This window comes from Pyrgilauda ruficollis, unplaced genomic scaffold, assembly GCF_017590135.1.
Source record: "Pyrgilauda ruficollis isolate IOZ18807 unplaced genomic scaffold, ASM1759013v1 scaffold50, whole genome shotgun sequence".
NCBI lineage: Eukaryota > Metazoa > Chordata > Aves > Passeriformes > Passeridae > Pyrgilauda > Pyrgilauda ruficollis.
The window spans coordinates 3,828,904-3,843,108 of NW_024526600.1; the positions used below are offsets into that span (position 1 = coordinate 3,828,904).

Genomic DNA, 14,205 nt, shown 5'->3' on the forward strand with positions numbered 1-14,205 from the left:
GGCACTGGAAAGATTTGAAGTTTTCCTTGCAAGCTGTTCCACATGCTGACTGCAACCCAGAGTTTTACTGAGGCAAATGTAAGAGGTTATGAAAATGAGGTGTGCTTGAATCCTTTTAAGGATGCCTGAGCTGTTTTGCAGACCTGCACTCTGTCAGGGGTATAAAGTTTAACTCTCAGAAAAACAGGGCACAAATCCTTCCCTTACTGAACATCATGAAATTTGGCTGGATTATGATCAGAGTGTATTCAGAGGGCTGCATGCTGGAAAATTTCCAAGAATCCAAAGTAAGGTTTTGCAACCTGAAGCCTGTAATTTAGCCTTTGTTATTACGCTAAATTATCTCTTTTTATAATCATCACTTCAGTGTTCCTAGGTCTCCATGAAAAATTAAAAAAATAGGAAAAATCTTCTTTGTGAATTTTTCTTATGCCGTGATCTCTCTTTCCCCACATTCAGTACAATCAAATTGCCAAAATGCAAAGAGGCTACAGACAGTATTTCAAGTAAGATGTGGCAGTTAAGGATGATGCTAAACCTTTTTATTACAGCCTTCATTCTCCTGATATACTATACTCAGAAAGAGAACTACCCAAACCCTATAATATCAGCTGCTGCTCAAAAATCTGCAAATGAGATACTGTTCTCTAAATCCAGTGAGCATACCTTGCTACCCATTTAAATGACTGCACAACTGGTACTACAATGGTAAATTTGGAGTGGCAAAACAAGGTTGTATCTTTTAAATTGTAAATGTATATACACATATGTATATTTGACCTTGGAAAACTTATCAGAATGCAATAGGTACCTCACTAGATCCACTGTTGTGTGATGTGAATGCCCATTTTGGCTGGGATAAAGTTAATTTTCTCCCTGGTAGCTGGCAGAGAGCTGAGTTTTGGATTCAGTGTGAGAATAGTGTTGATCACACACCGATGGTTTGGTTGGTGCTGAGCAGTGTTTGCCCACAGTCAAGAACTGTTCAGTGTCTCAGGCCCTGCCTGTGAGGACGGGCACAAAGATTTGGGAGGAAGCATGGCCAGCACATCTGAGCTGAACTGTTCCATAGCCCAGAACAGCGTGGCCAGTATATGAACTGAGGGAGTTGGCTGTGGATCACTGCTTGGGATGGGCTGGACATCAGTCAGCAGGTGGTGAGCAAATCTGCTGCGCACCACTTGTATTTCTTAGGCTTAATGCCTTTCTCTCTTTCTATTATGCTCTTTTTCTTCTTCATTATTATTATTATTAACAATTTTTTAACTTATCACACTGTTTTTATCTGAATCCTTGGGATTTATTTTCTTTTTTTCTGATTCTCCTTGCTCTCTCTCTACTTCCTATGTGGTGCTTAGTTGTCAGCCAGGGTTAAACCATGCCAGTGAGGTAGACATCCATTTGACTTAATCTGTTCTGCCCTTGACTAGATTACAGCCCCCTGCAGAATTAAATACTGTTAATGAGCTTTGGACTACATTCAGAAAACCAGGCCTTGGGAAAAAAGGGAGCCTCAGTTCAGGCAAACACTTCAGTACAAAGGTATATATTGAAATACAGATTATGACTGTATTTGGGGGAACAAAGTGATACCTACTGAGCCTCTTCAGGACCTACAGGACCACAGTGCCATGTTAGTGCTCTTGACAGCTAAAACATGGTCTACCAGGGACCAGAAGGGAGAGGAAGGGGAAGGAGAAGGAAAGCAAAAAGCAATTTTCAAAAGACAGATATTGCTATCTTGTACCTGCCTGGAATATAGGAAATAGAGTTTTTAGTTTGCAGCTGCTAAATTTAGTTCACTGCCATTTCACCATCAGAAGAGAAAAGAATTAAAACATATAAACCAAAATGATCATGAAGGGCTTCACATGGGTATGCATGGTTTGGTTTTTGATTATTATTATTATTATTATTTTTTCTTTTTGGGGGGTTTTTTACATAAGCCAGTTAGCATCAATCCAGTCTGATGAGCCTATATGAAATAATAATTGAAACTCCTTTTCCAGACCACTCCTCTCCAAGCCAATCAAGTAGTTTAATCCAAAATGCTAAAGGGGAAGAAAGACCACGATCAATGGTCTTTGTAGGCATGATCTAATTGATGTATCTTTGTCCTCAAAGATTTTGTGTTAAGACATTACACAAGCTAAAAACTTACAAGAATACACTGTACTAAAGAAAATTAGGAAGAAAAACAGTATGAAAATAGAATGCAGCAATCCCAGATCACTTAATTTTTTTCCTTAAGGCAGCAGTTACACTTTTTCCCATGCCATGTTCTGTTCTGTTTCTACTCACCCATTGGAGAGCTGCTGTCACAAGCCACCAATTCCTCCCAGTTGTGTGGTGCCTGGGAACAACCAGCCCTGCCTGGCAAGGATGACACAACAATGGAATTTCATCATCTTCTGGACCGTGGTGTTCCCTGTCTCATCCTTCCATTCTCAGATGGATAGCTGGGCTCTGCCCATATCAGTGATACCATTACTGCCACACTCTTGCAAGATGTTGAAAGATGAAGCCATAAAATCCTGCTCTTTCCATGTTGTATTGCTCATGGACTTGCTTTTGAGGCTGGAGCCTTGTGGAAGCAAAGGGACACAGCTCTCCCCTTCACGAGCCAGTGTAGAAAATGGTTATGGAAATTATTTTCCAGTGAAGTAGTTCAAGGACTGTCTCAGACTCCCACAGGAGAGGTACAGACCAATTTTCTGCCCCTCTCTTATCCAAAGGAATGCTGGGCTAGGCTGCTTTTATAATGAACACACACATGCAAGCAACCCCCAAAGTTTTTAAAATTATAGTAATAGTACAAGTAGGCTAGGCTGGCTTAAGAGAGAGGCTTATGGGTACCTGTTATAGATGTCCAAAACAAAGACCAACCAATTAAAAAGTGCTTTTCCTTTAAAAATTGTGGAATAAAGAGGCTGGTTTGCTTTATTCCTCTAGACAGCTTAAAGTTTCCTCTGTCCAGCTGGTGGCAAGAAAGCAGCTTAGCATATGGCGATTCTTATCCCAAAGAAGACTCCTTCCCTGCTGTTTGAGAATTCTTTTTCCTTCTCCCCCAAACCCAACATTTGATAGCTGCCTAATTCCTGACTGAGCTGCACAGGACTGCCTGACTCCATGCAGTGTGTGACCCAGATACGTAGCTCGCTGCTTTGCAAAGCACATTCCCCTGCACTGACAGATAAATCAGTTTCTTGTGGCTGCTTAAAAATAGCAGCTTTAGCTGTTGAAGTTCTCAGCCAGTGCAGCCAAAACACAAAAGGGAGTAATCCACCATGCTCTCTACAAGCCAGAGGAGAGCCTGATACACAGGCTATCACCCACACACAACCCCCCTGGCACAGCAACAGAGCTGCAAAATCCTCGAGGCACGGCAGAGGCTGTCAGCAGCACTAACATGATTAGCCAGGGGGATCTGCTTGTTTTCCTCTCTCAGGCCTGGGAAGGGCGAGCACCATTCGGCTGGAGTGCTCCCCTTAGCTGGGACATCCCTGCTTTAGGACCTAATAGCCATGAAAAAATGTCAGCCCTGTCCACCCATGCTGATGCTGTCAATGCCAGCCTGATAATCTTGTCACTTCTTCTCAGGTGTCAGCAAAATTGGGCTTGGCAGAGAGGTAACTCAGCTACTTGTGTCTACACCATAGCTTTTGGCCGAGGGTGCTTGTTCCACTTCTCACTTATATCAGTTCCAGGTCCCTGAAACAGACCTGAAGAGTTTAAATAAGCTTGCCCAAATAATAGTTTTTATCCCTCACTGAAAACATTAGAGACTAAAAGACTGATAAGTTAGTGAGAAGCGTCTCCTTCTACCTAACCTGACTTAACGCAACATTTCTTTTCAGACCTTCCCCCAAACTTTTTGGCTCTAAAATATAATGAACATTATTAAAAAAAAAAAAAAAAAAAAAAGAGGATTTCAAGTGGAATCCTTCATCTAGACAGTACACCATCTCTATGATACTTAGATAAAATAAATACTGCCTGCTTTTGGATGTGGGTTTTTTTTTTTTGTTTGTTTGCTTGTTTGTTTATTGCTTTGTTTTGTGTTTTGAGGAGACTGGGAATGTCATTAAGTGGGAGCTGGTGATGGTAACTGCATAACATTTGTTACGTATCCTCCTTTCTGATATGAGAATAATAATTTTTGGTTATGCACTTTGTGTACTGGAAGGCCCATGATGGTGTCTTTGGAGCCCAATGTGGGCCTCAACTGAATAACCTGAGCTGAGCAAGAAGAAAAAAATCTTCAGAAAGACAAATACATGCACTGCAGTAATTAGGTCAGAAGGGTCTATGAGAAGGTCAGCCATTCTCAGTAAGTGTTTAATCACTCAGGATGATTGGGAAGCATGTGCACATACACATCCTGAAGAAAAGGAAAATACTGTGGTGATTGGTCCCCCTGAAAATTTCATATTAGACCCAGACTACTTACCCATTTGATTTGATGCGTATGTTTTCTGGAATCCAGCATATTTTCATTGAAGCCTGTCAAATCTTGAATATTCACAGTAAGCTAGGCAAGGTGAGCTAAAACCAGCAAACCAAAATGAAACTCCTCTGACAGGTTAAGTTTTGTGGTACATGCTGTGGACAGGAGGTCACATTCTTATCAGAATAATCCATTCTGACCTTAAAAGCCTTTTGAACAATGTGAAAATACTGGCATGCCAAGATTTTTCTCCACATTGCATACTGCCCAGAATGAAAATTTTACAATGGCTCTGTACCATTATGAGAAAGATTTTTATGCCACTTTCCTGTCCCAGGTGTTTGTAAATAAAAAGCTAATTAAAAAATGAATAAAAACAAATAGAACCCTTTTTTACTTCATACAAGGGCAAAAATAAATATTCTCTCAGTTACAACTGGATGGTATACAATGATATACAACATGCTGGACGGTATGAAAAATGACAAAAGAAAAATAATTTTCTCTTCTACTTTTCGTTGAAGACATAATTTAGTTTTTTTAATGGCTTTGTACCTTTACACACTGCATGAGGTTACCCCACTTTACCCTTCCCAGGGACATCAGTCAGCAGAACATATTTCCCCACGGGTTCTCATTCCAGTGTCTTGTCCTCCAAATCAACAAGAAGTGAGCCAGCTCTAGTTTGGAAGCCACAGTGGTGTGGAGTTCAATCCAAATTGAAATGCAGCCTCTCTCATCCAGTTTATGGCAGGGCCAGCCCTGAATTCATGCACTTGTGAAGCCTCCAGGTCCCAGCTGATCCTCTCTGAGTGTGGGCTGGATGGGGGCACGCCTGTCGCTGTCACAGGAACACCAACTCGCTGAAAAGGATGCTCAGCCTGCACAGAGGCTGCACATTTGTAGCCTGCTTGTGAGTCAGTTCTCCTTGCTGGGAGTTGGCATCCTCAGAGGGCTTCACAAATGCTCCTTTCAGCAGCTCTGGCCTTAAACTTTCTCCTGCCTTGTACCTCCTGCATCATTCCTGCTCCCTTAGTACTGCCCGTGTCAGCAGTTAGTGGGGTTTGAGGGAGCTGGGCAGTAAACCTCCACTAAAATTGATACTACAGTCACAACACTGGCCTTAGTGGTACCCAGGCAATAAACCAGAAAGGAGGAAGAGTAATTGCTGAAATTAATTGCTGTTAAAAAAAAAGGGTGCAGGGGAAGGGTGGGGAGGTGGATAAAAGTGTGCTCACTCTGTTACACTGCAAATATACTGTTAGCATTGACTTTAGAGCTGCTGCTGAACTGAGTAAAAGCAGGTGCAGACCTTAGAATGCAGGCTGTTCACTTCCATGGTGAGGATCATCATTTCCAGTATCATTTTCAGGACAGTTAAGTGGAACACCATGGTTGCTAGCACCTTTGACTTCATTTGTGGCAGCATGTGTGGCACAATGCTGCTGAAACTGGTTCCTCTCCCAGGCCAGTGCAGGAGGGCTATCTGCTCTCAGCTGGCAGATATACCTTAAAGTGCCCAATGAAACCAACTACCAGGCATTAAGTCAGCTGCAGATTGTCCCCCTTGTAAAAGAAAACCCAAATAAAAATACCAAATATTTCATTCAAGATTTCTCCCACATGAGGTCATTAAACTACAAGAAGGTATTTTGTTTCATATGTGGTATGCACAAAATCCAAGAGGACACTTTTAATTGAAATTTTCTGCTACTTTTGATGAACTGCCAGAAGGTTCTACATGCAGAAAGTAGAATGAGCAATACGTAACAGTAATTTAAAGTCCTGTAAGAAACTTATCACTTTGGAACCTACAATGTGTTAATTACAAATCTCAGCATTTTACCACATGATATAAAAAATGCCTTCAATAAAATGTTCTGTCAATAATGACTAAAAATCAACACCTAGCTTTTAGCCAATACAAGCTTAATTGAGAAGAATTAATTATATTCCTCTAAAAGTCAATACTTATGAGGCCTCACAATACATTTTTGGAATCAGTAGTTCACATTATCCTTAAGACAGAAAAACAAGGCACAGTTTCTGTAACTCACTTATTTGTCCTTTATTAACCCAAGGCACAGTTACAGAAACCCACACCACCATCACATTTTACTAATAATCCTTGAAGTTTTCTATTCCCCTATTTTTCATGCAAATTTAGAGCTCTTTAGGAAAAGAGAGAGGAGACAGCGTTAAAAAAATCTTCATCATATGGCTGAAGTGAAAGACATAGTTTAGGACTACTTGCCTTGATGCTCTCTGATGATTCAAAGTTGCCAGAATTTTAGAAATGTGAGATGTTCTTGCACTTAAATACGAGGTACTTATATTTATATTTACCTAAAGGAAAGAAAAAAAAAAAAAAGCAGTGCTATCTCTGTGGTAGATGATTTATATCTTAACTCATTATAGGTACATATAACATCTCCAAATTTTAAAACATCTGACAATTTAGAGTAATTTTATCTTTGGATTCATATCTAGAAGAAAACCTCTAACTGTATCAGTCATTTTAAAACAAACCTCCTAAAGAAGTAGTCATAATTTTTATTTTTCTGCCATTCTGGAAATGCACATTGACTGCACAAGCCCACTGTAACTGCAAAGCTTTAATCTCATTCGTATATTCTGGTTTTTCTCCAATGCCAAACATGCCTCTAGCAAAGCAGAGCTCAGCTTATTAGCACAGATTTTTAATCATTTCTCCCTCCCTTTTCTCCTTTTTTTTTTTTGTTGTTGTTGTTGTTGTTGTTGTTATCCCTTTTGAAGTGCTTTCTTTTTTGGTTAGCCATTAAATTCAAGATGATCCAGAACATAAAAAGCTAAATTATATCAACTGGTAATAAATATATTTAACTTAAACATTTATTTCTTTACTAGCTATGTGTTCTTCCCCAGTTACACTCCAAGATCTATTGTAATACATCTGGCTAAACAGTCTTGGTTTATTTTTCTGTAAAAATATGGATTCCTGCTGACAGCAAAATTTTATTGCAGAGGTATTGGAAAGTAATATCTGTTCACTGTAACAAGCTCTCCTGAATCCATGCTATCAACCAGAAACCTGTTGTGGGCCATTTGTTTTGTCTTTTTTGCTCTCTCTCTCTCTTTTAAACAAGTGGAATTGGAGCTGGAGCAAAAAGGCATCTTTGAAGGACAGATTTGGAATGGTCATCCCTCAAAAGTGTTAGGCAGTGCTCAGATGCCATCAGTCAGTGCCCCTCAGTTACCTCTTGGAAGGGCTGTCTGTCTCACATTCCAAATGCATTTTGACAGCCAGGTCCTTTCAGGTCTCTGAAAAGAGAATATTTCCTGACCCAATACACCTGCTCCCATTAACAAAAAAAAAAAAAAAAAAAAAAAAAAAAAAAAAAAAAAAACCCCGGGGGAAGAAAAATTTTTTTTTCAAAAAAATAAAAAAGGCATCTTTGAAGGACAGATTTGGAATGGTCATCCCTCAAAAGTGTTAGGCAGTGCTCAGATGACATCAGTCAGTGCCCCTCAGCAAAACAAAAAAAAAAACAGGTGAGCAAGGAATTCTTCTTCACTAAGATAACTCATCTTCAGCTCTGAAAACAGGGCTGCATCTTTTGAACAGGGAGCTGCATACCACTCCCTTGAAGTAAGCACCCACTCTCAGAAATACACTGGTCCAAATTCTTACTTATCCGCACTGGCTTTTATGAGAGACAGAGATTCATATTCCTTACTGAGTAAATGAAATGGAAGAATACAAACTTAGCTGATCTGAGCTGCCACTACACAGGGACATTCACACACTGACTAACATAATTGTGATGGTACTTAAAAGAGCAAAGACAGCAGCAGAGACATCTAATTTAATACACTGCTAGAAAGGAAAATCTTATGCCATAAGCAATTGTTGTTTTTTTGTTGTTGGGTGGGGTTTTTTTGGTTTTTTTTTTTTTTTTTTTTTTTGCCATAGTTGCTTAACTTTCCCCAATATTGACAACATAAATTTGCACCAAGATCCTTTAAAAGTTCAGTCTTTGCCTTTAATGACACCTTGTTAAGTTAGGTTCTTTTCCAGCAAGAGATAAAGGCACTAAATTTGCTTTCAGAAAAATAAAACCACAGCATTTTCCTTCTCACAGTTCCTGATTTATATTAACATAAGGAAGAGAGAAACTCTTGTCATCAGTAACCAAACAAAATTTAAACATGTGTAAACATATCTAATATGAAGGCTAAACATGTTTTGAATCACTCCAAGCTCTCCTTTCTCTGCTCTCTGTTTTTAGATTACTCATAGCAATTTTTTTCACATGAACAGGTTTTCTACTTGGGATAGTGACAGCATTCATATTTCTACCAAAAAAGAAGATGCCTGTGAGCATGTAAAGGGTGGTCAGGGAGAAATCTAAGAAGGTTCAAATAATTTTTTAGACTTTTAAATTTTTCTCATTGGTACTATTTTAAGTCTGCAAGACAAATCTGTTTCTCTGTATTACTATTCCCCCTAGAACTCCTCTGCCCCATTGGCAAGGCTGATTGGAATATCATTACATTTCAACTGCTAGGACTTGGATTTTTCCTACGCTGTTCTTTTTTTTTGGCACATTGAAACATTTTTATTCCCCTTGTATCTTTTAAATATATCAGATTACTGTACTAAATGGTAGCTGACCTTTATAGACATGCTGACATAGACCCATAAATCTTGTTTGGTCATTTACTTCCTAATGATTGTAAAAAAAGGGGATTACTCTACTGGCTTGTTTAGCTTCTGGGTTGTTCCAAAATGACCTGAATCTTCATGCACTGTCCACCCGCTGCTGTAACTGAACTCATCATTGTTGAGCTCTTCTGGCCACCATCTGAATACAAATCAAATAGCCACAGCTGGCAGAACAAGCTGCAGGTGTTGGGCTTGGTTGCCACAGCTGGATCAATTCTAGCCCTCCATGATTAGCAGCACTTCAGCTCACCATGCTGTTCAGCCTTCTCTTCCTTGTGATCATCTCTTTTTGCTTTGCATCTCTTCTTGGGCTTCTTACTTGGTTTAGAAACACATATCAGAGGATGTTCCAGCAGTAGGGACTCAGATATTTTGTTCAGAGATGATTTATTCAAGTTCAAAAAGCTCAGCCATCCATCTATTCTGCAAATAGATGCAGCAGTGCCAGAGGATGTGTTATACAATAATGATTTGAGGCATGTGTACATACTTGTACAACACACATGCTCCTCTGTCACAGAGCTTCCTTCCAAGCAACAAAGCTGTGCCAAGTTTATCATAACAACTCGAGAGTCAGGGAGAAAAACAGGAAGCTCTAAAGAAGGAATTACCATCTGTCAAGTGGCTGTGTACCTTGCCTTAAAAATTATTGTAGCATAACTGATATGCATCTTTGCATGTCTAGACACAGCATCTCTTCCTCCTCAGTTGATCAGACAGACTATGAAAGCAAATTTTCAGATGATTTTCATATGCATGTATAATCTTGAATGCATGCTCTATCATAAGTTCCTTCACAATCACAGGGCTTTTTCTTTTATGTGTATGGCCTGTATAGAAAGGATAGGAATTAACTATGAAGCACATCCTATTTATCAATTTTTATGTCAGGAAAGATGATGAATCCAATGCAACACTGATGGATTTCTCAAAGCTTGCAGAAACATCAGTCATATACAGTCCATGACCTGGAGTAAAATGGAAAAACAATAAAACATGAGCAGAAATCCTCTTTGAAGTTGACCTGTAAATTCTGAATGACTTTAAGTTCAATTCCTATCTGCTCTCTTATGGGCAACTGTCCTCCACACGGAAAGGTTTGGCATCAGATTCTGTTGGGACTATTTCAAATACAGTGTGTATGCATGGAATTGCAGTAATGTTTCACTCAGAAAAATGTTTATGAGCACATTAGAAATAAAGCAAGATAAATTTTTGATCTAAGGAATAATCAGTATGCCAAGAAAAAACTATTCTGTTCATATCTGAAACTACAAGGAATTTCACCAAGTATTAACATGAAAAGTTACATGTATTGCAAATTCAAGTCATTTTATCAGAAAATATGACAAAGGCAAAATGATTCACATATCACCCTGACTTGTGTGTCATGATCATTCTTTATACCTGAAAAAACAAACCATTTCCATTTCAGAAGTCTAAAAATTCAAGACCAATGTCCAAAATTCAAGACCTAACATCCTCGGCCCCATTTATGCAATTTTGCTTAGAAATCTCCTAATGAGCTCCTCATTCACATCAACCTGAAAAAGCTAAAATTCCAGAGATCTGATTTAATGTACATTTGAGCAGGGGCAAGCCTGGAGGGCAAGCATGCAAGCGAACCCAGGATACCTCTTGCAGGGTGGCCAACACAGATGACACCTTTGGCCCTTTTCTCTCATGCTGCTTTGCTCTCTAATCAAGGGATCGGAGCACAAACTGCCACTTTGGGCAGATTCAGAATGCTGGTGGATAATGGTGGATAAAGTACCACTATTCTTGAAAATTGAAACTGCCTCAGACAAGCCTAGAAAGGATCTGGCCTGCTATAATACACTTTGAGCAGCCACTCACACAGAAAGAATTTAAGGTGCTGGGATCATAGATCTTGTCAATTGCTCTGGATCTACCTGTAAGAGAAAGAAAAATTTCCAAAACATCCCTGCAAATACAGCTTCAAAATCAAGCTGATAAATCTGTCCTGCATGAATACTAACTCATACCATCAGGACAGCAAGCAATGAATTATTTTAAACTGAGCCCTAACTGTTGTTGACTACATATGAACTCCTAAGGGAACTGTAAAAAGTGGCAATTTAAGTCACTTAAGAGATGCTGAGTTTCAGATATCAAAATAAAATTGACTGAAAGTTTCTTGCTGATGCTGTACATATTCCAGATCATGACGAAAAAAAAAGCGCCTTACCCTTATCTAAAAGATTTGTTAAATTGAACATTGATCTATGCTGAGAAACTTGAGGGCATACCTTCTTCCTCAGTAATTCTAGGTAAGCATTTGCATCTTTGTGTGTAGTAGCAGACAGAGAATTCCATTACCCCCAAGCACCCCCAATCTGCAAATGTCTCAGTGAATTAATTCAAGCCATATGGAAAAAGGTGTTGTTTTTTAAGAGCAGAATGTCTGTACAGAATGCAACAGACTCTGTGATAGCAGAAGTTTCTGTTTAGGTGAAATGCAAGGCAAAAGGATGCACTTCATCCCAGCACAGAGGTGGAATATCACACAGTGTCCATTCCCTTCCAAAGGCAGTATCCCTATTGCCCAAAGGTCCAGATTCTGAGGAGCAGCTCTCTTATTCCTTCATCATTTCCCATTTTTCAATACAAGTCTACTTAAAAGGCTCAAGGCTTGCAGTCCTGGTGGAGGCTAATTGCCTACCTTCCAAAGTGGAGCAGAAAAACAATCAAACACTTTTAAAAACACCCAAACACTTTTAAAAACACCAAGGAGTGCTTCTTGAGGAAAAATGCACATGAAAAATAACCTGTCTGCTCTCAGCACTCTTCTTCTAACTTTTCTTTTAAATCTAATAATAACAATAGACTGACTCCAAAAAAACTGGAAAAAAAAATAAAAGAAAAGAAAAGAAATCTGGAGTGACTTGAATGTCATAGTTGTTTGAAACACTTATTTTTCATAGATGGCAAGGAATGGATATTAATGATGTCAATTTTATGACATCATTAACACCTTATATTAAATTTTGACCTGAGTGACTAAATCAATGCTCTTTAAAATCAGGGCTAGGACTTGATCTAACACTGGCAGACACATACCTCATTTCATGGCAGGGAATTGTCCCCTCTTGCTCAGTGAGACTGTGTCCATAAAAAGCACTGCACTGGTATTTTAGGGACACCCAGGCTCATTCCAAGCACAGGATGCACCTCGATTGCAAAAGCGCTCTGGCAGTGTTAGGAAAGTATCACACCTTGTTGTGCTACTATTCTGTTTCAGGTCTAAAATCAGGGTACTGAACGCTGCTGCAGGGATCTGTTGTAGTTTGCTAGGCTCTACACTAAGGCATCTAAGTAGAAAAAAAATAATCTGTTGTTCAAAAGCACTTGAAAAGGCCTTGTCTGCAGTGGAAAACTACAACATACTAGAGGAATACTGGCAATTAGGAGAGTTTTAAATGCATCATATCAAGGATTGCTAAATTAGCAGTAGTCAGATAGCCAATGTTAATTCAAGGTCGGTTTTTGCTAACACTGAGCATAATCTCTTTGAAGAGATTGGATTTTTTTCTTTTTTCTTTCCAAAAGAAAAGAGGTTACAAGTAACAAGTCATGCCTAATCCAAAATATGTTCCCAGCAAAAATAAATGAGGAGTTGTGTCACTGTTGGTCACTAGGTCAAAGCACACTGTAGTCTTCCCTGTAGTATTTACCCAGACCTAAACCTAAAATTCCAGCCTTTACTAAGATTTTTATTGTGTTATTTGGTACATTATATAGTGCCTAGAAAAGCTTTTTTCCTCCCTCCTGCTGTGAGTTTGCTCTGTGTGTGCAGCCACATCCAATGCTGCCTTCATTTCTTGACCCTGGTGAGTTCTCCAGCACTATGTGATTTTTGTCAAAAAAATCAGGCAAAAAAATCTGCCAGCTCCTCCAGCTCTCCCATGAACACAGGAAGAGAAGCCTCTGCAAAGGCAGGTAATTACAAATCTACATAAAGGCCTGTGTGGCATTGTACACTCCTGGGATTGTCCACTCCTTTCCATCCACAAGGCACAGAAGCTGGCAAAAAGAATGCTTCCAAGTAAGAAAGAGGAGACCAAAAAATCCTTTGAGGTTTTAGACCCATTTAGTCATTCTGCACATAAGACCCTCTGTAGATCTGACATCTACACTGTCAGATTTAGGGATATTTCATGTCCAGCCTTCCAGAGCATGACAGTGTGCAGTGATTTATGTGTAGATTCCACAGCAGTGAAAATCAGGACAAAAGCAACTATTCAGACTTCCAATGGAAGCCAGGCAAATGTAATTATAAATGGAATTAAGAAGAGTTATCTCCTTCTACCCAACTATTCTAGAATTTTTTGGGGGCAAAAATGCTAAGGAAGATAACAAGCATGCTGAGAATCTGTATTAGGCATTTCATTAGACATCTTCTACTCTGCACTCTACTTTTTTTGAAAAGGTTTTCTTTCAATACTGTCTTTCTGAAAGAACATTTTTTTCAGTCTTTCTTTAAAAAAAAACAACAGTGTATAGTTAGGTCTAGGTCCTAAAGGACTAGAAAAGTCAAACCAGAAATTATAGAGAAATGGAATTATTTACTAGAATTTAATAATTAGATAGCTGAGGTTTCTCCTTGTTGCCACACAGTGCACACATGATGATCCCAAATGAATAGCCTATATTTTTAAACATCACACCAAGGGAATTTCCAGCAGGGCTACAAAAAGATTGGGAAAAATCACTTTGCAAGTCAGTTCACTTTATTTTTAAGAGCTCGCCAAGGTCACAAGCCCAAGGAAAGCTTAATTAAAGTCGATGGAAGATGCAGAAGCAAGGCAGAAAGAATAAGATGGCAAGAAAAATCATTTTTTAAAACATATTAGATTATGTGAAGCCAGAGAGGCTTGACACCATCGATTTCAGAAATGGGTTAAAGATAAGGAACGAAGTATTGTAGGAATTACAATGAGGCAAAGCAGGCTGGGAACATCTGCTACACACATTCACTTTCTAATTCCAAGGGATACAGTGAAGGCTAAGACTAAAAGGTGTCTAAACCCAG

General features: G+C 39.1%; 1 long non-coding RNA gene across 4 annotated transcripts in view; it reads right to left on the reverse strand.

Annotated features, from left to right (window-relative positions):
• Positions 1 to 4,832: 4,832 nt before the first annotated feature.
• Positions 4,833 to 14,205, reverse strand: part of LOC121360451 — a 38,053-nt gene continuing 28,680 nt past the window's right edge. For 3 of the 4 annotated variants that reach the window (XR_005956211.1, XR_005956212.1, XR_005956210.1), the window contains one exon: positions 8,373 to 10,120. This is a non-coding gene — a long non-coding RNA (uncharacterized LOC121360451). Of the gene's footprint in view, positions 6,794 to 8,372; positions 10,121 to 14,205 lie in introns of those variants that run through there. The other variant, XR_005956209.1, reaches the window with a different exon arrangement.